The sequence below is a fragment of the Carcharhinus amblyrhynchos genome, chromosome 30 (assembly GCF_965287045.1).
Source record: "Carcharhinus amblyrhynchos chromosome 30, sCarAmb.v2.hapA, whole genome shotgun sequence".
Classification (NCBI taxonomy): domain Eukaryota; kingdom Metazoa; phylum Chordata; class Chondrichthyes; order Carcharhiniformes; family Carcharhinidae; genus Carcharhinus; species Carcharhinus amblyrhynchos.
The window spans coordinates 31,960,961-31,988,655 of NC_137353.1; the positions used below are offsets into that span (position 1 = coordinate 31,960,961).

General features: G+C 45.4%; 1 protein-coding gene across 1 annotated transcript in view; it reads right to left on the reverse strand.

Annotated features, from left to right (window-relative positions):
• The window catches only part of nphp4 (nephronophthisis 4), a 406,773-nt gene that overhangs the window by 49,292 nt on the left and 329,786 nt on the right, over window positions 1–27,695 (reverse strand). The gene's annotated exons all lie outside the window — the stretch shown is intronic.

The following is a 27,695-nucleotide window of genomic DNA, read 5'->3' on the forward strand; positions in this document are numbered from 1 at the left end:
ATCGGCTGCCGTCAGTGGTGGTAGAGGCGAACTCGCTGGGGTCTTTTAAAAGACTTCTGGATGAGTATGTGGGATTTAATGGGATTGGGAGTTACAGATAGTTCTACGGCTTGGTAGGTATGGATGTGATCAGCGCAACTTGAGGGCCGAAGGGCCTGTTTGTGCTGTTGTGTTCTATGTTTAACCTGGGAGGTGGCAGTGAGGATGGGACAATTGCCCTCAAAACCTTGTGCTCAGGAAGGGCATAAAGTCAGCCTGTATTTCCTATCTGAAGACTCCCTGGAAAGCACATACAACAACAATGGAATGAAATACGATGTTGTCACAATTAAACTGCTTCCTGACAATCGGTGGAGCGACCTATTGTAAAAACGGAGATGGTAGGGAACTTCATTCACAGCTATCGTGCCTCCGAATATTACAGGCAGCACGTCCATGACTTTCGGAGTTGTGATGGTTGGTAGGCGAGATTTCCAGGCACCAATCCAGGCTGGAAAACTGGCTGTTCGCTGCCCAGGCAAATGCACATGGCGTGGGATAGCTGGCAAAAGTTATCAGAAACTTGTCAGCATCAATCGAAAACAAGTCAGCCTTTTGGAGAGGGAGAACAAAACAGAAAAGAGTTGCAACTTCAGAAGTAACTGTGCGCCCACCTCCCTTTGATGGAATCAATATCCAAATCATGACATTGCATCCTCAGCATTTCTTGTCTGCATTCATTCACCCAATCAGCAACACAGTCTACATACAAAAAGTCCATATGCTAACAAAAGGCACAGTGCTACAGTGGGTAGCACTGCTGCCTCTCAGCGCCAGGGACTCAATTTCAATTCTGGCTTTAGATGACTGCCTGTGTGGAGTTTGCATGTTCTCCCCATGTCTCTATGGGTTTCCTCTGGTTTCCTCCCACAATGCAAAGATGTACAGGTTAGGTGGATTGGCCATGGTAAATTGTCCATCTGTGTCCTAACGTTGGGGGAATTAGCGGGTAAATATGTAGGGTTACAGGGATAGGGCCTTGCTAAGATGCTCAGTCAGAGAGTCGATGCAGACTCAATGGGCCGAATGGCCTCCTTCTGCACTTTTGGGATTCTATGATTTCACCCTGCCTGCACATCTTGGAAATCCTGTAGGTAAAAATTCGACCCTTAGTGGTGTGCACCCTCTTTGCATGGGATGTGGTTTTAACTCAAACAAACGCAAAGTACTGCAAATGCTGGGAATCTGAAATAGATGAGATGGCTGGGATCATAGCCTGACAGGAATGTGGCAAAAACAGCAACCTCAACTAATACTGTCACCAATCACCCTTGGGCAACTTAGCAGTAAATAAAACTACCCATTACATATTGCTGCACGTCTTTCATTTTGGTCTGAATCACACTACAAGCACAGGCAACATCTAAGAAAGCGGCACATAAAAATTACAAGATGTGGCTGTCTTATTTGTAGGCAAAAACATTTACTGTGACATCCTCAGATGTCACCGAGAGAATAACTTCCCATTATTCTTAATGGGAGGGATTCTGTACCTGATTTCCATGCTTTCCAAATTCACCCTCTTATCAACAATTGTAACTGTGCAGCATCAGAGGTCAGCCACTGGCTTCGACAAGCACCAACTGAGTGTCCACACAGGTCACAGGGTCAGATTTACACCATTGACCTGAGTGAAATGCCCTGACGGCAATCTGTCACTCATTAACCGCAGATACAGACACCAGAAACCCTGTCAAAATGCAGGTTGGAAGGGGGTTCTGGGTTAACTAGTAGAACCACAGGCAGCATCTTGGGTTTAACAGCCAGGGAGGAAAGGGTTAAAGCAATTCACACCGCACTGGATCTGTTAATGGCTTGTTCATGTGCGGATGCATTAATGAAAGAAAGATGAATATAACATGATTTTTAAGTATTAAGTTAATATCAAAGTACTAAGCGTTGTATTTTAACAAATTAAAAGTATTTCAACATAGAGTCATCTCAGTCGGAAATGCGAATGCTGCAGAAAATGATGATTGAGGTTCAAAAGTATTGTGGTTGAGTGAGCAAGAATACAATAATTTCAAGTTTTGGGTACACAGGATGACACATAGTGTACTTGAAACAATGAGGCTTCCGTTGTCCAAGGCATAGAGTTGTGTCGTCGTTTGGGCCTAGGGCTGACATATCTCTATCTTGGTAATATGCTGTTGGGAAAATAGCCACATGGCAGAGTCCTTAGCACCATGGCTACCAGGAAGTGGGTTATACCGGAGAGGGGGTAAAGATACAGTAAGGGGAACAGGTAAACAGTAAATCATCATGACAAGCAGCGTATCACAACTGGCTGAGGTAATCTATCATAATGTGAATTGACATAGTAATGTGAAATGAAATTGAATTAAGCTAATTAGTAGGAATATCAGAGATGAGCAGAAACTATAATTGAATTGCATTTTGGCTCAGTGCCTCAGATCTTTGCAAAGGTCTTCTAGCACCAGCAGGCGTTCATTGACCCTCCAGGGAACTCCCGTGACCGAGGTTAATCTCTTGTGTGTCTTTTATGTTTTTAAAATAAATTCCGAGTACGCCTTCTAAATCAAAAATATTGCCTTTTGTGAAATTAACTCTAGCTTTTTCAAGTTCTTTTTAAGGGAACTCAGTCACCATTAGAGAAATTCCCTACGACAGCAGGTGATCGGGTAATTGTACAGTCAGTCACGCCTGGAGACCACACTGCTGGGGTGGCACCTTAGCACAGTGGTTAGCACTGCTGCTTCACAGCTTCAGGGCCCTGGGTTTGATTCCCAGCTCAGGTCACTGTCTGTGTGGAGTTTGCACATTCTCCCCGTGCCTGCGTGGGTTTCCTCCGGGTGCACCGGTTTTTTCCCACAGTCCAAAGATGTGCCAGTTAGGTTGATTGGCCGTGCTAAAAAATTGCCCCTTAGTGTCCAGGAATGTGTAGGTTTGAGGGATTAGTGGGTATAATATGTAGGGATATGGGGGTAGGGCCTAGGTGGGATTGTGTTCGGTGCAGACTCGATGGGCCGAAGGGCCTCTTTCTGCACTGTAGGGCTCTATGATTCTACTATAAATGGTTGTGATTATGTTAAACACACAATTTCTGTTGTGTATCTATCCTCCACTCACTGCATTTTTCTTGGGACAGCGTCTTGCTTTTTCTAGACCAATTTTTCCATAGTTCTGGCAAGAATTGTTGCAGTTCTAGAAATTCTGTTTACCGAGGCCTTGTCTGCTATGATCCCTCCCTTAACGTCGCCCTGTGTTAGTGGCTGTTACAGAGCATCTCAGTGGCTGATAGAGTGGTAGCAATGCTGGAAGATACACAAAAGAAATCATAACAAACGTAACAATCTTGATATTACAATTGCAGCTCAGGTGTTTCATGTAAAGTTTGATCTTTCCACTATCAGAAACATGAGCAGCAGTGTGCCGACTCTGCCATAAAGCAAGATCATTGCTGAACTTTCTACTCCGACTCCACTTTCCCAGCCTATCCCCATATCCCTGGATTTCCTCATGCTCAAAGATCTGTTGATTCTAGACTTGAACAATGCGGTGAATATATGCATTGACTCAACATCTACAACCCTCTGTTTCCAAATATTCACAATTCTTTGAGTGAAAGAATTGCTCCTCATTGTTGGGATACCATGCAAAGTTAGGATTTACAGAGTAAATCGATAGTTTATACAATTTTCAAAACATTAGCAATAATGAACATTTTTAACACGGTTCATCAGAAACTCAGTCTATCAGAGGAGTTTCTCTTCCTCTGCCAGCAATGTAGCATACTGGTTCAGGTTGAACTGCACAGATAGTTTCAATTGGATTTGCTTCACTGGGACTCTCCTGATACGACCACATCACTTTCCACTATTTCCACAGTTCCACTGGACCGGCACTTCGATCTGCCATTGACTGATCAGCCGCCTTATTCCTTGGACAAACAGCAACACGACTTGGTGGCACACTTGGGCAGTAACACCGGCTCTTGGGACGGTCCCATCTCTGCAAATAATCAACTCTTCCTGCACTTCCATTTCTATAGGACACTGACCCCATCCTGGTCACAACAATTCCTGGACTAACTTGGTCCGCCTTCTAAAATTCTTTCCAACAATTGGATCAGCTATCTCAAATGCTCCTTCCACTGCTGACGAATCATGGTTTGCATCAGTTGTAAAGGGCTCAGTTACAATTTGCTTTGGACAGTAAGGAGTACTGGGCTACGTGACCTGGTGATCCTTGACCTGGTGGCTGTACTAACGGGAAGGTGGGTAAGGTCTGAAAGTGGCAGGCAAAAAGGAGAACTGCAGACACAAATGAAAGCTACAAGAGTTACTGTTTACCCATTCCCCTTACTGGATCCTATCCCCCGGCATAACCCACTTTCTGGTAGCCACGTTGCTAAGGATTCTGCCGTGCGACTATTTTCCCAATGGCATTCTGCCAAGATTGAGATATCAGCCCTGGGCCCAAAAGACTACGCAATTCTATGCCTTGGACAATGGAAGCCTCATTGTTTTAAATACATTATGTTTCATCCTGTGTACCCAAAACTTAAAATTATTGCATTCTTGCTCACTCAACCATAAACTTTTGAACCTCAATCATTATTTTTTGCAACATTCGCATTTCCGACTGAGATGAATCCATATTGAGGGTGAAGGCGACCTCCGCATATATGCGGACAAAGAAAGAAAGAGGACAGACACAGAAAGAGGGAAAGAGGGTATTCTTGTGAGCAGTGCAGAGGGACCTGGTGGTCCTTGTGCACGAATCACAAAAACCCAGTCTGCAGGTGCAGCAGGTGATCAAGAAGGCGAATGGAATGTTGGCCTTTATAGCGAGGGGGATAGAATATAAAAGCAGGGAGGTCTTGCTGCAACTGTACAGGGTACTGGTGAGGCCGCAACTGGAGTACTGTGTGCAGTTTTGGTCCCAGCATTTGCGAAAGGATATATTGGCCTTGGAGGGAGTGCAGAGAAGGTTCACCAGGCTGATGCCGGAGATGAGGGCGTTAGCTTATGAAGAGAGATTGAATAGACTGGGTCTGTACTCGTTAGAGTTTAGAAGGCTGAGGGGGGATCTTATAGAGACTTACAAGATAATGAAGGGGCTAGATAGGGTAGAGGTAGAGAGATTCTTCCCACTTAGAAAGGATAGCAGAACTAGAGGGCACAGCCTCAAAATATGGGGGCGGGGGGGCAGCTTAGAACAGAATTGAGGAGGAACTTCTTCACTCAAAGGGTGGTGAATCTCTGGAATTCTCTGCCCATTGAAGTGGTGGAGGCTGCCTCACTGAATATATTTAAGTCACGGGTAGATAGATTTCTGATACACAAGGGAATTAAGGGTTATGGGGAGAAAGCAGGAAAGTGGAACTGATCCACTTCAGATCAGCCATGATCTTATTGAATGGCAGGGCAGGCTCGAAGGGCTAGATGGCCTACCCCTGCTCCTGTTTCTTCTGTTCTTAGAATAAGCAAATAACTCTCAGGAAGAGGTCAGTTTTTCTGCTGGTCAGAAAACGTGACAGGAGTGCTTGTTCTGAGCAAGCTGGGGTAAAAAGGTTTTAAACTAGAAATCTGCATGAACAGCTCGGAGATGCTAAAGAGTTGGGTGTTTTAAGAGAAGCAGCCATGCATGAACCAGGATGTCACTGGTTGGTTCAAAAGGAAATCTGGAAAGCTACACCATCAGGATTATTGTGACCCCAGGGAGGGAAGATTTATACAAGGGTGTCTTGCTGTTGGTAATTATAGCTATGAAACTCTAAGGTGAAATCTGCTGTCGGGTAGGACTCCTGATCTTTCTGCCTGAATAAAGTGCAGCATATTGTGGAACTGTGTAGGCAAGCAGTGTCAACATTTGTGTGGGGAATAATGTCATTGCTTGAATTGTGTAAGATGCATCTTTGCCATATCACTATTTGAAGTGAAATTTATCTTTATATTTGAAGTATCATTTTTCTGTTAATTCACACATAATTTGTGATAGCTCTGATTCATGCTAAAGCCTGGCAATTTCTTCATTTGGGAGCTATTCAGTAATATTGGTTTACAGTTTCCCCTGAGGATCATGACACTCATCAAGCATTCGAAACCACTAAATTGCACATTTTATTTTTATTCATAACTAATTATCCTCATGTCCAATGGCCAACTGTTATACTTTTTCACAACAAGGATAGCAGTGGCATTGTCACTGGACTCATAATCCAGAGAACCACAGTAATGCTTTGAGGTCTCAGGTTTAAATCCCACCACCGTTGATGGTGGAATTGGAATTCAATTTTTAAAAAATCCATTGTAAATTGTTGTAAAAACCCATTTGGTTCACCAATGTCCTTTAGGGAAGGAAATCTGCCGTCCTTACCTGGCCTGGCTTACATGTGACTCCAGAGTCACAGCAATGTGATTAACTCTTAACTGCCCCTTCAAGGGCAATAAATGCTGGCCCAACAATGCAGAAGGAGGCCATTTGGCCCTTCGAGTCCGCACTGACTCTCTGACAGAATACCTTGTTATAGAATCTCTACAGTTCAGAAGTAAGCCATTCGGCCCATCGAGTCTGCACCGACAAACAATCCCACCCAATCCCCGTAACCTCACGTATACACCCTGCTAGTCCCCCTGACGCTAAAGGGCAATTTAGCATGGCCAATACACCTAACGCATCTACACATAGGCAATCCACCAGAACAACTTTGGACTGTGGGAGAAAACTGGAGCACTCGGAGGAAAAGCCACACAGATACAGGGAGAAAGTGCAAACTCCACACAGTCACTCAGCTGAATTGAACCTGGGTCCATGGTGCTGGGAGGCAGCAATGCTAACCACAGATCCCCAAAATTCATTTCAGACAGCAGAGGCGGAAGCTGTTCAGCCACTTTTTTGGGCTACCATCAGTTGGTCATGCATGACAACTGTAAAGAAGGCTACTGTAAAAATGACCCTATATTTCATCCTGCCTAATAGATACACTAGTATTACACACGTTTAACTTTAAAGGTGGGGAGTAGTCAAAGCTTCCTCTGCACTATAGTGATGGTGACCCTCGTACTGGAAGAGTGCTCAAAAGCAGCACAGGTTTACGAGTTCTGCCTCACTGCTGAACAAACACAGCACTGGGAGATATGGAGAGCGAAGGTAGAAGAACAACTACTGGTGCTTATATGCCACTTTTAAGTGTAGTAAAAAAAAATCATGAAATAATTCATATGAATGTCATCAGAGTAAATTTGAGACCGAGTCACATAAAGCAGATATTGGAAAGTTGACCAAAAACATGGTCAAAGAGATGGATTTCAAAGGAAGGTCTTAAAAGTGGTAAGAAGTGAAGTGGTAAAGGACTGAAATCCCAGAGTTTAGACCATAGCTGGCAGAAGGCATGACTGCCAATAATGGATGGCTGAAACTGGATGTGCACAAGAACCCCCCTCCCCTCCCGCAATACTGAGTTTCTTCTGTGATGTGGCTGAGTTTTCACAGAAAAACAAATCTGACATTAGCTTAAACCCGACTGAGCCAAAGACCTCAGCTTGTTGCAATGGACAGCTAAGATTTTTAATATTCATTCTTGGGATGTGAATATCACTGTCCAGGCCAGCATTTATTGCCCATCCCTTATTGCCCTCGAGGAGATGGCGATGAACTGTCCCAGTCCATGTGGTGTGGATACAGTCCATGTGGTGTAGATACACCCACAGTGCTGTTAGGGAGGGAATTTCAGTATTTTGTACTGGTGAAAGTAAAGAAATTGCGATATATATTGACTTGGAGGGGAACTTCCAGGTGATGGTGTCCCCATGCAATTGTTGCCCTTGTCCTTCTAGATGATAGTGTCAGGTAAGGTGCTGTCTATGGAACCTCAGTGAGCTCCTGCACTGCATTTTGTAGATGTGACATACTAGTGCCATTGTTCATTGGTGATAGAGGGAGTGGATGTTTGTGGATGTGGCACCAATCGAGCAGGCTGTTTTGTCCTGGATGATGTTGAGCTTCTTGAGTATTGTTGGAACTGCACTCATCCAGGCAAGTTGAAAGTATTCTATCACATTCCTGATTTGTCCCTCGTAGATGGTGGACAGACTCTGGGGAGTCAGCAGGTGAGTTACTTATCACTTGATTCCTAGCTTCTGACCTACTCTTATAATTACAGTATTTGTATGGATGGTAACCCCCAGGATGTCAATAATGGAAGGGTTTCAGCAATGTATTAGGGACCAAATCAGAAACTGCAAGGTATGAAGTTAGCCCAGACCACAACTTATTTTAATTTTGGCATTAGTTTTTTTTCTTATTCATTCATCAGACATGGGCGTCGCTGGCTGGCCAACGTTTATTACTCATTCTAGTTGCTCGAGGGTAATTGCTGTGGCTCTGAATTCACATGTCAGCCAGATCACGTAAGGATGGCAGATTTCCTCCCCTAAAGGACATTAGTGAACCAGATGGGTTTTTACAACAATCAACAATGGTTTCATGACCATCAGTAGATTCTTAATTCCAGATTTTTTTAAAGAAATTAAATTCTACCATCTGCCGTGGTGGGATTCAAACCCAAGTCTCCAGAGCATTAGCTGAGTTTCTAGGTTAATAGTCTAGCGATAATACCACTGGGGCCATCGCCTCCCCACTTTTCGTGCGAGCATCAGGTATTTCATTGCAGGTGTGATTTAAATGACCCATCAGGAATCTTTTATTAAAGGTGCTTTAATTAACACCACAATTAAAATATAAAAAAAGAATCAGCATAACGTTTACCAATTGAAAATATTTAAACATGACAAGGTGTAATCCTTAACAGCTAACTATCTACGTGAACAACAACCCCGCAGACATATATCCCTCTTCAGACGAAGTTAACACAAAAAAAAGCCTCAAGTGGATGCTAGAATTCCAGCCTTTTAACTCTTCTGGATAGATACAGAAGACACTCTCCTGACTCCCATACAGCAGAGAAAGGGACTTATTTCCTGGCAGATCCTAGTCTCCAAATCCAGGGAGGAAGAGAGACCCAGAGAAAGCTACCTCTCTCTAAAGATCTCAAGGAGCAACTGACTTTATTTCTCTGTGTAAGCCGAGACTCTCTCAATCACATGATTTTTCCTGTCAATCAAGTGCAAACCCCCAGCAGAAAACACTAAAATAGCAGAATAGCATTAGCCCAGATTGAAACAAACATTCCAGTAATTAGGATTCATCATGCATTTGCAGCATCACCAGGGCTGCCTGTTACAGACAAAACGGCACCAATAAATTGAACTGACTGCTAAAAAAAACCTGCACAAGAAACATGACACAAATACATCTCTTCGAGGCACAGTATTATCACAAATGGCAATGTCATTGAATGACATGGGGTGATGGTTAGAGTCTCTCTTGTTGGAGATGGTCATTGCCTGGCACTTGGGTGGCGTGAATCTTACTTGCCACTTGTCAGCCCAAGCCTGGAACTGTGAGGAATGTGAATCCAAGGAGTCGCAAATGGTGCTGAACATTGCGCAGTCATCAGCTAACATCCCACTTCTAACCTTGTGATGGAAAGGTGAAGCAGCTGAAGATGGTTGGGCCTAGGACACTACCCTGAGGACCTCCTTCAGTGATGTCCTGAAATGGAGATACCTCCAACCCTTTGTGTCAGGCATGACTCCAACCCACAGAAGGTTCCCCCCCAATGCCTACTGACTTCAGTTTTTGAATGTGCTAAACTTGGTCCAATGCTGCCTTGATGTCAAGGACAGTCACTCTCACCCCACCTCTGGAATTCAACACTTATGTCCCTGACTGAACTAACGTTGTAAGTTGGGTGTGGCAGATTGGGTTACCTTGGAAGGAAAACCTTTTCCTTTCACAATTTTGTTTTGTTTTTTCAAAGGTCCTCAAGGCACATCATGTAATAGATCTATAGTCCAGCCAGCAGGTCCCTGAGCAAAGCCATCTCCTCTTTGGAGATTGAACTGGTATCTCCCTCTTACTGACTGCACAGACAAGTACAACCTCAATTCAAACATGAAGACAATGGAGAGGTCAACAGTTAAGAGGAACCACCATTGCAATAAAAGGTCTCTTGTGCAGATAATATCAGATTAAATAGATACATATCTGATAATCGAAAATATTCATTAATACCCTGGACTGTATCACTTGCACTCCAAGGCCAAAGAAGATGAAGAGAAGATTTAATCGAGGTATGCAAATTTATGAGGGATTTTGAGAGAGAAATAAAGAGAAGCCATTTCCAATGGAAAGAGGGGCGGTCATCAGAGGACAGATGACTGATAATAAAAGCCAGCAGGGATATTTAGTCTACGCTGCAAGTTGTTGCAATCTGAAATGTGTTATCTGAAAAGGCAATGGGATCAGGATCAATAGCAGCTGTCACAAAGCAATTGAATAAATATTTGAAAAGGAAAAGTTGCAGGAGTACGGAAAAGGGGTAGGGAAGTGGGATGATTTAGTTCACTCTTTCAAAAGAGGCACAGTCGGCCAAATGATGTCCTCCTGTGCAGTATAATTCTATCACTTTATGCCTCCGGCTTTCGGAATGACACCGAGAAATTGAGTACACCGATAAAGGGACACGAGTGTGAGCCATACTGAGATCATCAAAAGGGGAGAGAAGACAGAGAATAGGAGGGAACTACAGGAGAATGGTGATGGACAATGAGAAAATAATTGTACAGTATTATGATCTTGGTCTAGACAAGTAAATGTGTTCTTATAAACATAAATCCAAAATCCCAGTTATTTATTGAAAAAAAATGATGCCACAAGATTTCATGGTAAAACAAAAGAATTTTGCTATACAAAAGTCACAGCACTAACTACTATCTTGGGTAATCTGTGCTCTAAAACCTAGAACTAGCATGAATCAACAGGTAAATTGCAGCTGACTACAAGTTATAAGTGACACATTTAAACTGCAGAAACAACTCCAACAGATCTGACAAATTGGCTCGACAGTCCTTTCTGCAAATATGTCAACAACTTCAGGCACAAAGTCCTTCGAAACTCTATTCTCCTCATGAAGAATTTCAGCTCTTCCAGGATTTAGCCTGATCCCCAGGCGACAGCAGCGCACAACCAAGGCAAGGTCCACGGGCTTATCACCAGAAACGGCATGTCTCCAATCACTGCTCAGCTCTGCTCACCACAATCTGAATGGTGCAGCTCCACCAACATTGTCTTCAGAAACAGGTAAGGCAACTGTACCTTTCCCTATTCTCCACATCTGGATCTGGCCTCCGTCTTCCTGAACCTGCTTGAGCTGCACCACTGGGATCATCATCCGATAGCTCTACGTCCTTTTATATGCTTTCAACCAGTCTCATTCTACCCAGGTGTTTTGGCTTCCAATCTCAGTTTCAGCCTTAATTTCCTGAGAAACTGGAAAGTTCAGCTTCCCTTTTCAGTTCCGGGCTGTCTCAAAGAAAATACAAGCTTTGAAACCACAGAATCCATCACCACAGAGTGGCGCCAACAGCACCATGAGAAAAATGTCACTGCCAGACAGGAAGAGAACATTTTTGTATTGACCGGAGGCAAGAGAAACTGTGCATGCATTGGGTGCTAGCTGGAAGAAGGCTGTCATAAAGACAAAACAGTCTGATTACCAACTTTCTGAAACGGTGAGGAAAGACAATGTCGACCATAACCCCCTCAATAAGTCCCACAGTGCTTTACATCCAATGAAACACTACGGAAGTTTAGTCACAGTTGAAATGTAGAAAGTGTGGCAGCCAACTTCTGCACAGCAAGCTCCCACAAACAGCAATGCAGTAATAAGATACTGCCAAGCAATAACTATCCCCAGCAATCACCCCCTTGACATTCAACAGCATTACAATTGCTGAATCCCCCACCAACATCACTGGGGGTGGGGGGCCAGGGGGGGTGGTGGTGTTACTATTGGCCAGAAACTTCACTAGACCAACATTTAAATACTGCTGCAACAAGAACAGGTCAAAGGCTGGGAATTCTCAGGAAGTAACCTTTTGGCTCATAGGAGAATAGGAGAAGGAATAGGCTATTCGGTCCCTAGAACCAGTCGATAAAACCATGGCTGATCTGATTGTGGCATTATCTCTACATTCTGTCTACCCCCAATAGCCTTCGGTTTCCGTGTCAATCAACAATCTCTCTGCCTCAGAAGGGTTCAACAATCCTACTTCTATCGCTCTGTGGGAAAGAATTTCCAAAGATTCATAACCCTTTGAGGGAATTTTTTTTTTAATCTTACATGGCAAGCCCCTTATTTTTAAACTGTTTCTCCCAGTTCTAGTCTCTCCCTCAAGCATCCAACCTGTCAGTTCCCCTCAGGATTGTATATGTTTCAATAAGGTCACCTCTCATTCTTCCAAACTCCAAAGGATACAGACCCGGCCTGTGCAATCTTTACTCATAAAATAATCCTGCCATCCCAGGTAACAGAAATATAGAAAAATTACAGCACAATACAGGCCCTTCGGCCCACAAAGTTGTGCCGAACATGTCCCTACCGTACAGATTACTAGGCTTACCTATAACCCTCTATCTTACTAAGTTCCATGTACTTACCTAAAAGTCTGTTAAAAGACCCTATCGAATCTGTCTCCACCATGTTGCCGGCAGCCCATTCCATGCACCCACCACCCTCTGAGTGAAAAACTTACCCCTGACATCTTCTCTGTACCTACTCCCCAGCACCTTAAACCTGTGTCCTCTTGTGGCAACCATTTCAGCCCTGGGAAAAAGCCTCTGACTGTCCCCTCGATCAATACCTCTCAACATCTTATACACCTCTATCGTGTCACCCCTCATCTTTTGTCCCTCCAAGGAGAAAAGGCAGAGCTTCCTCATCCTATCCTCATAAGGCATGCCGCCCAATCCAGGCAACATCCTTGTAAATCTCCTCTGCACCCTTTCTATGGCTTCCATATCCTTCCCGTAATGAGGCGACCAGAACTGAGCACATTACTCCAAGTGGGGTCTGACCAGCGTCCTATATAGCTGCAACATTATCTCTCGACCCCTAAACTCAATTCTTCGATTGATGAAGGCTAGTACACCATACGCCTTCTTAACCACAGCTTCAACCTGCGCAGCTGCTTTGAGCGTCCGATGAACTCGGACCCCAAGATCCTTCTGATCTTCCACACTGCCAAGAGGCCTACCATTAATATTATATTCTGACATCCTATTTGACCTGCCAAAATGAACCACTTCACACTTATCTGGGTTGAGCTCCATCTGCCACTTCTCCGCCCAGTCTTGCATCCTATCAATGTCTCACTGCAACTTCTGACATCCCTCCACACTATCCACAACACCTCCAGCCTGTCTGTCATCAGCAAACTTACCAACCCATCCCTCCACATCCACATTCAGGTCATTCATAAAACAGACGAGTAAACCATCTCTGAACAGCTTCTAGAACATTTATGCCCACTTTTAAGGAGACCAAAACCGTACACAGTGCCCCAGATGTGGTCTCACCAATACCCCAAACAACTGTAGCAAAACATCCCTACTGTTATATTCCATTCCCCTTGTACTTCCCAAAGCCTGTCCACCAATTAGTTAGCATAATATTGGAATACTCCCCCAACAAAACTAGGGAGGCGGTGGCCTAGTGGTTATTATCACAAGACTATTAATCCAGAAACTCAGCTAATGTTCCAGGACCCGGGTTCAAATCCCACCATAGCAGTTGATGCAATTTGAATTCAGTAAAAAAAAAAATCTGGAATTGAGAATCTACCGGTGACCATGAAACCATTGTCAATTGTCAGAAAAACTCATCTGGTTCACTAATGTCCTTTAAGGAAGGAAATCTGCCATCCTTACCTGGTCTGGCCTACATGTGACTCCAGAGCCACAGCAATGTGGATGACTCTCAGCTGCCCTCGGGCAACTAGGGATGGTCAATAAATGCTGGCCAGCCAGCGACGCCCATGTGTCATGAATGAATAAAAAAAAGACTCATGAAGCTCAATGCCATCCAACACAAAGCAGCCCCGCTTGATAAGAATCCCATTCACCACCATAAATATTTACTCCCTCCGCCACAGTTGTGACGATGTGCACCATATACAAGATGGACTGCAGCAACTTGCAAAGGCTCCTTTGACAACACGTGTCAAATCCATGGCCTAATGATTTGGAGATGCCAGTGTTGGACTGGGGTAAACACAGTAAGAAGTCTCACAGCACCAGGTTAAAATCCAACAGGTTTATTTGGTAGCAAAAGCCACTAGCTTGCTACCAAATAAACCTGTTGGACTTTAACCTGGTGTTGTGAGACTTCTTACTCTATTACCTAGACAGAGAAGGGCAGCAAACACACAACAACACCACTATCTACAAACTCCCCACCAATCCCCACACCACCTTGTCTTTGGAGCTCCATCACCATTTCTCCATTGTTACTGGGTTGAAAGCTGACACTTGCTTCCTAACAGCACTGTGGGTATACCTACACTATTTGCAAGCAACGGTTCAAAAAGGCAGCTCACCACGACCTTCTTGAGGGCAACTTGAGATGGGCAACAAATGCTGACCAAGCCAGCGATGTTCATATATCACAGATGAATCAAAAATGATATCCAGATAATCAGATTCTTAATGAGTACTTGAGGAATAAGTGCTGGGCAGGATGCTGAAGAGACCCTCCCTACTCTTCTTCGAGTAGTGTCATAGAATCTTTCACATCTTCCTGAGAAGGTGGGCGGATATCCCATTTAATAACTCATCTGAAAACACCACGGGTAGTGCAGCCCTCCCTCAACTCTGCACTGAAGCATCCGTCTTATCTGCTCACATCTCTGGAATCTGACAGCCCGTAACTTACAAACTGGAAGGCAAATACTAACAGCAGGAAACAGTCACTCAGTACAGCTCCACTGAGCTGACTTCTATACCGGCACTGACTTAGTTTGGGTTCTAAAGATGTGCGGGTTGAGATGATTGGCCATGCTAAATTAGTGTCGGGGGAATTAGGGGGGTAAATATGTGGGGTTACTGGAATAGGATCTGGATGGGATTGCAGTCGGTGCAGGCTCGATGGGCCGAATGGCCTCCTTCTGCACTGTAGAGATTCGATAATTCCTGTCACAAGGAAATAGTGGATGTTTCCTGCAGTTTACAGAGATGAAGCTGCTTCTCTTGCTGTTAGAGCCACGGGAAAGTGTTCTCACTAAATCCAAACCAAAGCACCCCCAGAATAGCGGTGGGCTGACAGTGTGTTCAAATACAAGCGCGTGGAAGAATTACACAAAGCACCGTTATCCTTCTCAAAACATGGCTCACTTCGGCTTTCAATTTCGATCACAGCACAAGTCCTTTGCATGCTGATATTTTTCTGATTGAGTGACCAGTCATCCACGGGAATTTAATTTAGTTGCTGGGCAATTCAGTTTCAGCTTGGCACGCTCACTCAAACAGACTCTCTAACCAAGGGTCAATTTGCATGATGCTACAGATAGCGATGTGCCTGATTTTTAGAGTGTGTCTATAGGTGGAGACAGCAGTCTGTATCCAGTAACGGCGTGTTCAAAAACATGGAGTGAATAATTTTATAAATTTGGCAACATTAAAGACTCTCCTTCAGCTCACTGACAGCTGTGCAACCTTCCTATAAATGAAGGCACGGTGGTTAGCACTGCTGCCTCACAGTGCCGGGTTCGATTCCCGGCTTGGGTCATTGTCTGTACAGAGTCTGCACGTTCTCCCCGTGTCTGCGTGGGTTTCCTCCGGGAGCTCTGGTTTCCTCCCACAGTCCAAGAGACGTGCCGGTTAGGTGCACTGGCCATACTAAATTCTCCCTCAGTGTACCTGAACAGGCAACTGGGGGATTTGCACATTAACTTCGCTGCAGTGTTAATGTAAGCCTCTTGTGACTAATGAATAACCTCAAATTTTAATAAATCTTAAAATTTACAATTCCATTGAAATACTCCTTGTGTGCCCCATCTCCTGGAACCTGGTTTTTCAGCCTCTTTAGCTGTTTGATGTGGCCTTCTCAGATATTTTTCTCTCCTTTATTTCCTTCCCAGTGTTGGCTCAGCTGGTGGTACACTCATCTCTGAGGCACATGGTTCCAGCTTCAAGTCCCACTCCAGGGCTTGGGAACAGAAATCAAAGCTAACACCTCGGGGAGTGCTGCACTGCCGCAGGCTCTGCCTTTCAGATGAGACACTAAGCCAAGGCTTCAAAGAAGAACAGGGGAGCTATCCCAGTTATCCTGTCCAATGTTTACAGCTCAATCAATATACAATTTATTTGGAGGATCGCGATGCTGGTTGTGGGATGCTGTGTCTAAAATTTGATCTGCATTATAGAATCATAGAATCCCTACAAAACAGAAAGAGGCCATTTACCCATTGAGTCTGCACCAATCACAATCCCACCAAGGACCTATCCTCATTTATTTACCCTAATCCCCCTGACACCAAGGGGCAAGTTAGTATAACCAATCCACCTAACCTACTCATCTTTGGACAATGGGGGAAACTGGAGCACCTGGAGGAAACCCACATAGACATGGGGAGAATGTGCAAACTCCACGCAGACAGTGACCCAAGCCAGGTATCGAACCCAGGTCCCTGGTGCCGTGAGGCAGCAGTGCTAATCACTGTGGCACCGTGCCACCCAGGGTGCTGTCTGCTGCATAATCATTATTCCTTTAATTCTGGAGTTCCCACTGTCCATCTCTCTACCTCTCTTTCTTAAAACCTATTTCCATGGGTGTGTTCTCCGGCCTCCCACCCACGTTTTTCCTGCTGGCGGGAGGTAGGGCATTGTTTGCTGGCGGTGGGATTTTCTCATCTGTCAATGGGAATTCCCATTGATGTCACCCCATGCCAGCAGGAAACCCGCAGGTGGGGGTGCGCTGCCAGCAAGACTGGGGAATCCCAATGACGTGAACAGCCGGAGAATCCCAGCCCATATGTGTGAAATTTTTAATCACACCTGTAAAGTTCCTCAGGGCACTAAAGGAGCTCCCTAATTGTAAATAGTCGTTATTTCCAATTCATCCATCTGCTGTTACTTTCAACCACTTCATCAGTCACAAGGCAAACCCAATCGATGTCCACTCAGCTTCATGGCAGCTAAAGGCGAGTAAAGAAGTGGATTTTGCTGTGACATCCCTTGGCAGGAGCTGTAGATTGGTGGTTAAAATCTACAGCACTGCCTCAAGCTTTGTGCTGGGTGGCACAGCAATCATGGGCAGCACAGTAGCACAGTGGTTAGCACTGCCGCTTCACAACTCCAGGGACCTGGGTTCGATTCCCAGCTTGTCTGTGTAGAGTTTGCACATTCTCCTCGTATCTGCATGGGTTTCCTCTGGGTGCTCCGGTTTCCTCCCACAGTCTAAAGATGTGCGGGTCAGGTTGATTGACCATGCTAAAATTGTCGTGAGATGCTTAGGTTAGAGGGATTAGTGGGTGAAATATATGGGGATAGGGCTGGGTGGGACTGTGGTCGGTGCAGACTCGACGGGCCGAATGGCCTCTTTCTGTACTGTAGGGTTTTTATGACTTGTCCCTGCAGTGGGAGTTTTCAGTGTATCTGTACCATGCTGGCCATGTGGGTTCATTGTCACTGCCCTGGTAAAGACTGACCCACAAGGGAAAGGCAGGACGGGCCCTATGCACATCTCTCTCTCATTGACTGCTGCATAACCAGGCTACGTGCCTCAGCCCTGGGTACCAAAGTTTTTAAGGAAAAACTATATTCAGAATATTAAAGCTTCAGGAGACAGGCTTTATCCATTACTCTTAGTGGGATCAATTTTGCTTGCAACACATTTCCTGAGCATTTTGTTCCCCTGTGAATGGTTGTGCTCTTTGAGGCGAGAAATCTGTGCTGGGAGCAGAACACCTCAGCACTCTGTCCAGCGCTAAGCACTCCCAGGTTAATATACAGGCCCCATTAGGCACCGAATAAAGCTGCATTGCTCCAACTATGTATCACACTTTAACTTCAGGGCAATCCATCACTTAACTTTCCCTTCCATCTTTTACACCTCACAAGCTCCTGAGTAAGCATGGTTAATTTGCCGATAGATTGCATCGAGCAGCTCTTACGTCCAGCAGCCACATTAGGCGAGTCAAACCAGGTCATAAAAACCCTACAGTGCAGGAAGGGGCCAGGCAGCATTATCAAGAGCGGTCTTTTACTCCGGCATTAATGGGACACAGTGGCTCAGCTTAGAAATAGTCCATTCTCTGGCCTCTTTTTGGTGAAATGCAACTCAATAGGAATGAATAGTGATGTATTAAAGTGTGCCACAGCTCGGCAAGCTGTGAATGTGGCATCACAGACATGCGAGATATTAAATTGGATAACCAACAGAAAGGGCAAGGGGATCACAAAGAACAGTACAGCACAGGAAACAGGCCCTTCGGCCCTCCAAGCCTGCACCACTCATGCTTCCAACTGGACTATTCGTTTGTATCCCTCCATTTCCAGTCTGTTCATGTGACTATCCAGATAAGTCTTAAACAATCCCAGCGTGTCCGTCACCACCACCCTGCTTGGCAGTGAATTCCAGACCCCCCCCCACCACCCTCTGTGTAAAATACGTCCCTCTGACATCTGTGTTAAATCTCGCTCCCCTCACCTTGAACCTGTGACCCCTTGTGTTCGTCACCTCCCACCTGGGAAAAAGTCTCCCACTGCTCACCCTATCTATGCTCTTCATAATTTTACACTCCTCTATTAGGTCGCCCCCTCATCCTCCGTCTTTCCAGGGAGAACAACCCCAGTTTACCCAATCTCTCCTCATAGCTAAGACCCTCCATACCAGGCCAACACTCTGGTAAACCTTTTCTGTACCCTCTCCATGGAGTAGTCCACTCCTGCAGCAACCCGCAGGATGCTGAATAAAGAACCCCAAAAGAGAAAACGCTGGAAGATTTCAGCAGGTCTGGCAGCATCTGTAAGGAGAGAAAAGAGCTGATGTTTCGAGTCCAGGTGACCCTTTGACAAAGGGCCACCTGGATTCGAAACGTCAGGTCTTTTCTCTCCTCACAGATGCTGCCAGACCTGCTGAGATTTTCCAGTGTTTTCTCTTTTGGTTTCAGATTCCACAGTAATTTGCTTTTATTATGTTGAATTAAGGATGTCACCGACTGATATCCATGACTGCTGGGTGCACCCAGTGCTATCCAGTGGCTGCATATTGCCATGTTGCAGGCAGCTGGTTTTACACAAAACCACCCTGTACCCTCTTAATGGGGAGATACATTGCGACTGCAAGAGCATAGGAAAATAGGAAAGAGGACCAGGTCATACACTCCCATGAGCCTGCTCTGCCATTCAATACGATGGGGGCTGAACTTCAAATCAACTCCACCTTCCCGTCCTGTCCCCATATCTCTTGATTCTTGATTGCTATTGTAAAAGCGCGGTCTGACTGACTCTTTCACAGGGCAGCTGTTTTATTTTGAGAACAGGTTTTGAATGGGTGTTCTATTCTTATATTTCATTGTTTTAATTACCCCACCATCTCCACAAGCACATTAGCCAAGTTTTAAGCCAAAGCCTTTGCCAGTTTTTCAATGTGTGCAACTGGTTTTAGATGCAGAATTTCACCACCCCAGTGTCCCCAGAATCTCATCTTATCATCTGTTACATTTTGTCCAGAGTGCTTCTATCAGTTTGGCAATGGCGCCTTCATCCTCAGGGTTGACCTGAGCAGAAGCCAAGTGGTTATCCTGTCTACCAGCCTGCCTAGATCAGCCTTCCCCATTACGATGCAGTATGGGACCCCAGGTGAGGCAGGAATGCTAACCATTGTGCCAACATGCTGCCCCGTTCAGCTTCGCCCAGGGATGCAGCCTCCTCATTTTTGCTTGTTTGATTTCAAGCTGGTACTTGTGGGCAACTCTGAAGAGTTGCACGGCTGTTTACCTGTCCAGAGCCTGGTTAATAACCGGAGGCACCTTCAGACCACTCTCCGTAAAGGCAAACATAGTGAACCCACTTCACAAATCTGGTCATGTCCCTCCTGTGCTGAATGTTCCAGCCAACACCAAAGTTCTTAGGTGACTTTCCAAAGTGTGAGTTAACTGTTTATCTTCTGTTCCTGTCGCCAGAGGGCTGAAGGCTGTTCCTTTCAGTCTGAGTTTGATCTTTGGCCCTGGGAGTGACCTGGGAATTTGCTGGCTGTGAAGTTACTGGCAATGTGAAGCAGTCGAGGACAATTGGGGGTGGGGGACACGGATAATTGATAGCCCGGTGAGAGAGGGGCATATTCGGGTAGTGTCCTGGCACTGCTAGACTGGCACAGCTAGGGGTGGGCCCTTTGGGGAGCTCCATTGGGTAGTGTGGTGGCACAGTGGTTGACATTGCTCCCTCACAGTGCCAGGAACCCGGGTTCAATTATAGCCTTGGGTGACTGTCTTCATTAAGTTTGCACATTCTCCCCGTGTCTGCCTGGGTTTCCTCTGGGTGCTCCAGTTTCCTCCTATAGTCTAAAGATGTGAAGGTTAAGTAGATTGGCCACACTTAGTGCCCAAAGCTGTGCAGGTTAGGGGATTAGTTCAGTCAATACATGGGGATAGGACAGAGCTTTTGCTCTGTCGGAGAGTCGGTGCAGACTCAGTGGACCGAATGGCCTCTTTCTGCACTGTGGGGATTCTATGGGAGGCGGTCCCCTTGTACATGGGGGAGGGTTCTTCTTTTAATCTTAAAGATTGGAGTGAACATAAGAACATAAGAAATAGGAGCAGGAGTAGGCCATCTAGCCCTTCGAGCCTGCCCCGTCATTCAATGAGATCATGGCTGATCTGTCGTGGCTCAGTTCCACTTTCCCGCCCTCTCCCCATAACCCTTAATCCCCTTGCCTATCAAAAACCCATCAACCCGTGTCTTAAAAATATTTAGCGAGGCAGCCTCCACCACTTCAACGGGCAGAAAATTCCAGAGATTCACCACCCTTTGAGTGAAGAAGTTCCTCCTCAACTCCGTTCTAAACCGCCCCCCCTTTATCTTGAGGCTGTGCCCCCTAGTCCTACTGTCCTTTCTGAGTGGGAAGAGCCTCTCCACCTCTATCCTATCCATCCCATTCATCATCTTATATGTCTCAATGAGATCTCCCCTCATTCTTCTAAACTCTAACGAGTACAAGCCCAGTTTATTCAGCCTCTCCTCATAGCTCAACCCCCTCAACTCCGGCATCAGCCTAGTAAACCTCCTCTGCACTCCCTCCAAGGCCAAAATATCCTTGCCTAAGTGCGGCGACCAAAACTGCACACAGTACTCCAGCTGCGGTCTCACCAATGCTCTATACAGCCGCAGCAAGACCTCCCTACTTTTATATTCAATCCCCCTCACTATGAAGGCCAGCATCCCATTCGCCTTCCTGACCACCTGCTGCACCTGCAGGCTGGGTTTTTGCGACTCATGCACAAGGGCCCCGAGGTCCCTCTGCACCATCGCCTGCTGCAGTTTTTCGCCACGTAAGTAATAGTCCTTCCTACCATTATTCCTACCAAAGTGGACCACCTCGCACTTGCCAACATTAAATTCCATTTGCCAGTTCCTGGCCCATTCGCCCAGCCTGTCTAGATCCTTCTGCAGACTCTCCACACCCTCCACGCAATTTGCCATTCCACCAATCTTGGTGTCATCAGCAAATTTCGACACCATACATTCGGTTCCCTCCTCCAGATCATCTATATAAATGGTAAATAGCTGAGGCCCCAGCACCGACCCCTGGGGCACTCCACTAGTCACCAACCGCCAATCTGAATAGCACCCATTGACCCCCACTCTCTGCCTCCTATTTGACAACCAATCCTCTATCCACGCTAATACCCTATCCCCAACTCCATGCCCTCTTACCTTCTGCAATAACCTCTTGTGAGGTACCTTGTCAAACGCCTTCTGAAAATCAAGAAAGACCACATCCACTGGCTCTCCTCTATCCACCGCCCTAGACACATCCTCATAGAACTCCAGTAAATTTGTCAGACACGACTTCCCCTTAACGAAACCGTGCTGCGTCTGCTCTATCAAGCAATTCCCCTCAAGATGCCTCGCTATTTCCTCCTTGATGACGGATTCTAACATTTTACCTACCACAGACGTTAAACTAACCGGCCTATAATTCCCTACCTTTTGCCTGCCACCCTTCTTAAACAACGGCGTAACATTAGCAGTTTTCCAATCTTCCGGCACTTCCCCGGAATCCAGCGACGTCTGGAAAATAACCACCAAGGCATCCACTATCACCTCCGCCATTTCTTTCAGGACCCTCGGATGCATTCCATCCGGTCCTGGGGACTTGTCCACAATCAGCCCCTCCAGTCTGTCGAGCACCGCCTCTCTAGTAACAGTAATGTCATTGAGACCCTCCAGTCCTACCACCTTTCCATCTCTAACACCCGGCAAATTATTCACGTCCTCCTCCGTGAAGACCGAAACAAAAAAGTTATTCAAGACCTCAGCCATTTCCCCATCCCCTACCACTAAGTCCCCCCTCTGATCCTCTAAGGGTCCAACGTTCACCCTAGCCAGCCTCTTCCTTTTTATATATTTATAAAAACTCTTGCTATCCTTTTTTATATTAAGCGCTAGCCCAGCTTCATAGTTCCTCCTACCCTTCTTTATCAACTTCTTTGTCAATCTTTGTTGACATTTAAACCTCTCCCAATCCTCTTCTCGCCCACTACTCTTCGCTACTCTAAACGCCTCCGCTTTTAATTTAACATTTTCCTTCACCTCCTTCGTTATCCACGGCTTATTACCTCTCCTCCTACGGTCCTTTTCAACCATCAGAATAAATTTCTGCTGAGCACCAAGAAAGATCTCCTTAAAGATCCTCCACTGCTCCTCAGCAGACCTACCTTCCAACGCGCTCCCCCAGTCAACATTCGCCAATTCTTCTCTCATCCTACCGTACTCCCCTCTGTTCAAACAAAGGACGCGTGTCCGGGAACCCACTTTCTCCTCCTCCATCTGCACCAGAAACTCCACCATACAATGATCACTCTCCCCAAGAGGATCCTTCACCACAAGGTCCCCCAGTTCTTCCCGCCTCATTCCTCTATTGCCAACTTTAAGGACGTTCAAATGGTCAGTGGATAGACATATGGATAATATTGGAATAGTTTAGGTTAGAGGGTCATTAGATTCATTCCACTGTTTGGTGCAACATCGAGGGCCGAAGTGCCTGTACTGCGCTGTAATGTTTTACGTTCTATCTCAGGATTCCCGGCTGCTTTTCCAGCCCTGCCAGTGTGACGGCATGAACAACCTTTGACACACCAATCCAGCATTTTATTTCGGTGCTACACGTATGGCGGGAAAAGCCACAGCAGTGCTGTCGGTAAGCTACACACCGCTTCTCTCACCTGAGCCAACACTTTGGAAATTAAAATGCAAAATCAACAATGGCTTTGACAGTTTTTTAAAAACCCATCCAGTTCACTGATATACCTGAGGGAAGGAGATTTGAAGTCTTTACCTGCTCTGGCCTGGACGTGACTCCACGCCTGCAGCAATGTGGCTGATTCGTAATAGCCCTTTGGAACGGTCAAACAAACCACTCGGTTCATGGGCAATTAGGAATGGGCAATGCGATGCTGACATCCCATAAATATTTTTTTAAAGCACAATGATAGTGCTCTAACGGATTGCAATCTGACTTGATTCATAAGAACATAAGAAATAGGAGCAGGAGTAGGCCATCTAGCCCCTCGAGCCTGCCCCGCCATTCAACAAGATCATGGCTGATCTGTCGTGTCTCAGTTCCACATTCCCGCCCTCTCCCCATAACCCTTAATCCCCTCGCCTATCAAAAACCTATCAACCCGCGTCTTAAATATATCTAGCAAGGTAGCCTCCACCACTTCAACGGGCAGAGAATTCCAGAGATTCACCACCCTTTGAGTGAAGAAGTTCCTCCTCAACTCCGTTCTAAACTGCCCTCCCCTTTATCTTGAGGCTGTGCCCTCTCGTCCTACTGTCCTTTCTGAGCGGGAAGAGCCTCTCCACCTTTATCCTATCCATCCCATTCATCATCTTATACGTCTCAATGAGATCTCCCCTTTGACACTCCACTATATATTCTTTATAGTAGGCTGCTAATTGTTCTGATTCTTGGCATTGAAAGATTTCACTTGATTGCTGTGAGACCAGGGAAGGGAATAAAACAATGCCTTGAAAAACGTGGAGCTCTCTTCTGTGGATCTGCTGCGCCAACAGTCAAAATATTGTTACTGGCAGAGCGAATTAAGTCAGTGAAATCACACAGGGCCACTGCTCGCTTTGAATATTGAAACATACAACCAAAAGTTTAATGAATTATTAACACCTAAAGATCTGGGACCGAAGGCATTGCCTTATCGTGCTGTTTTCTCCACAAAGGGTAAGACAGGGATGAGAAAATTCTAACCAAGCTCTGCTGCTTGAGAGAGCTCGGGTACAACTCCTCCCGGTCAATGGTTGATGAATGAATGTTCTTGATCCCATAACTGCTGTTTTGTGGAATTTTCAATCGTGTGATGTTTATGCAATTGCGGCATTCTCGAGAATCACCGGTCCTGGGAGAATGGGGGCGGCAGTTACTTCACTGATAAATAACCTTGAAATCATCCGAAACCCAAAAATCACACAGGTTGTCAAAAAGAGGCTTTCACTAGTGGGAGTCTCTCTATATTCCACTTAACTCATTTTTGGGACACAGCCCCACAGGGCCCAGCTTTGGTTAATTGGATGTATTTGCAAGCCCCAGGCTCAATGGGAAGGATCTACACACTGTCTAACAGCCGGAGGCATGAAAGCAAAATGCCTGCTTGTAAATAAAGTGTTTGAAAGCAAAAGGAGGTAAATGCTGTCACTTGTGATACACGGCAGACAAAATTATGCAGCATTATGCAAGGAGCAGGGATCAAATAAGATACATTCTTAAATCAAAGTTAATGATTGAGTATTTTGCCTCTGTCTCCACGAAGGGAAACACTGCCAATGAAACAGGTGGTGGGAGAAAAATTAGGTAGAAGAGAAATGAATAGAAGAGGTTGTATTTGAAAACTTGGCAGTAATCAAAATAAAAAAATTTAAAATCTAGATTGGTGTGTCAAAGGTTGTTGAGGTAATGAAAGGGGCAATCGAACTTGTGTAGGCCATACTGCCGCTTGAGTCAGTCCCATCATTGAATTAAACCAGATTTGTATCTCAACTCCAACCACTTGCCTTCTGTCCATTGGTACCCCATGTCTAGCAAAATCAATCAAACTCAGATTTAATCTCAGGGGCACAGTGGTTAGCACTGCTGCCTCACAGCACTAGGGACCTGGGTTCGATTCCTGGCTTGGGTCACTGTCTGTGTGGAGTCTGCGTGTTCTCCCCGTGTCTGTGTGGGTTTCCTCCAGATGCTCTGGTTTCCTCCCACAGTCCAGAAGATGTGCTGGTTACACAGATTGGTCATGCTAAATTCTCCCTCAGTGTACCCGAACAGGCGCCGGAGTGTGGCTACTAGGAGATTTTCATTGCAACTTCAATGCAGTGTTAATGTAAGCCTACTTGTGACAAAAATAAATAAACTCTAAACTTAAAGTTATTGGGCAGGATGCTCCCCATGGGTTTCGCCATTATCCCAACAAAACTCATCTCCAAGCTCTGTGGCGGTCTTGGCTCCTCTGTGACTTGATCCTAGACTTCACAATGCACAGACCACAATCAGTAAGGATAGACAACAACATCTCCTCCATGATTATCCTCTACATCGGTGCACCGTGAGTCTGTGTCCTCAGACTCACTATACTCCTTACACACCTATGACTGTGTGGCCAAATCCAATTTCAAGTTTGCTGATGACACCACCGTAGTGCAACCGATCTCAAACAATGGTGAGACAGAGTACAGGAAAACGATAGAGAATCCGGTGAAATGGTGCAATGACAATAATGTCTCCTTCAACATCAGTAAAACAAAGGAGATAGTCATCAGTTTCAGGAAGCGGAGTGAAGGACACACCCGTCTACAGCAACAGTGATGCAGTGGAAATGGCCAAGAGCTTCAAGTTTTGGTGTCCAGATCACCAACAACCTGTCCTGGGCCCTCTGCATTGGCGCTATAGTTAGGAAAACCCACCAATGCCTCTGCTTTCTCAGAAGGCTAAGAAAATTCAGCATGTCCGCTACAACTTTCATCAATCTTTTACAGATGCACCATAGAAAGCATCCTTTCCGGACATATCACAGATTGGTAATGGCTCCTGCTCTGACCAGGACTACAAGAAACTACAAAGGGTTGTGAATGCAGTCCAATCCATCACTCAAACTAGCCTCCCATGCATTGACTCAGTCTATACTTCCCACTACCTCAGAAAAGCAACCAGCATAATCCAGGACCCCGGACATACCTTCTTCCAACTTCTTCCATGGGGAAAAATATACAAATGTCTGAGGACACGTACTAACTGACTCAAGAACATTCTCTTCCCTGCTGTCATCAGACTTTTGAATCAGCCTACCTTGTATTAAGTTCATCTTTCTCTACACCCCAGGTATGACTGTAACACTACATTCTGCACTCTCTTATTTCATTCTCTATGTACAGTATGCTTTGTCTGTACAGCACATAAGAAACAATACTTATCCAAATACATGTGAGAATAATAAATCAAATCAAAAAAAAATTGTTCCAAAGGACAGGAAGATTGCAAATGTTACACTCCTGTTCAAAAAAGGAAATAGGAGAAACAACATAAATGCAGGTCATACAGCATGAAGTAGATGGTGAAAAAAAAAATAGTCTTGGAGTGTGGGTATCACTGACAAGGCCAGTATTTATTGCCCTTGCGCACATGATAGTGAGTTGCTTTATTGAATCACTGAAGTCCATGTGGTGCAGTAACACCACAGTGTTGATAGGGAGGAAGTTCCAGGGTTTTGATCCAATAACAATGAAGGAATGGTGATATATTTCCACGTCGGGACAATAAGTGGCCTGAAGGGGAACTTCCAGATGGCAGAGTTCCCATGTTTCTGCTGATCCTGTCCTTCTAGATAGTGGCAATCATAGGTTTGGATGGTACACACTGCTGCCGCTGTTCATTGGTGCTGGAGTAAGTGAATGTCTGTGATTGGGATGCCAATCAAACAGGCTACTTTGTCCTGGACGGTGTCAAGCTTCTAGAGTTTTGTTGGAGCTGCACCCACCCAGCCAAGTGGAGAGTATTTCATCACACTCCTGACTTGTGCCCTGTAGATGGTGCACAGGTAGATGGCCCAGGGTAGATGTGCCCAGCCAGGAAATTTCCCGACTGGAGCTACCCATCTTAGTAGTGAAAATCCAGCTCTTAAGGGGGAAATGGGGAGAACTGTTTTACACTCAGAGTCATTGGGATCTGGAACATTCAACCTAAAAGGGTGGTGAAATTTAATTCCATAAATAATTTTTAAAAAGGGAGTTGAGCAGGTCCTGAGGATGAGGAACTTCCTCAGGTAGGAACAAAGAAATAGGGATGTGGTATTAAGCATAACTGCTGCTTCAAAGAGTGGCACAGTGATTAGCACTGCTGCCTCACAGCACCCAAGTTCAATGCTGGCCTCAAGTGGCTGTATGGAGTTTGCACATTCTCCCCATGTCTTCATGGGTTTCCTCTGGATGCTCTGGCTTCCTCCTACAGTCCAAAGGTGTGCAGATTAGGTTAATTGGCCATGCTAAATTGGTCCTTAGTGTCAGGGAGG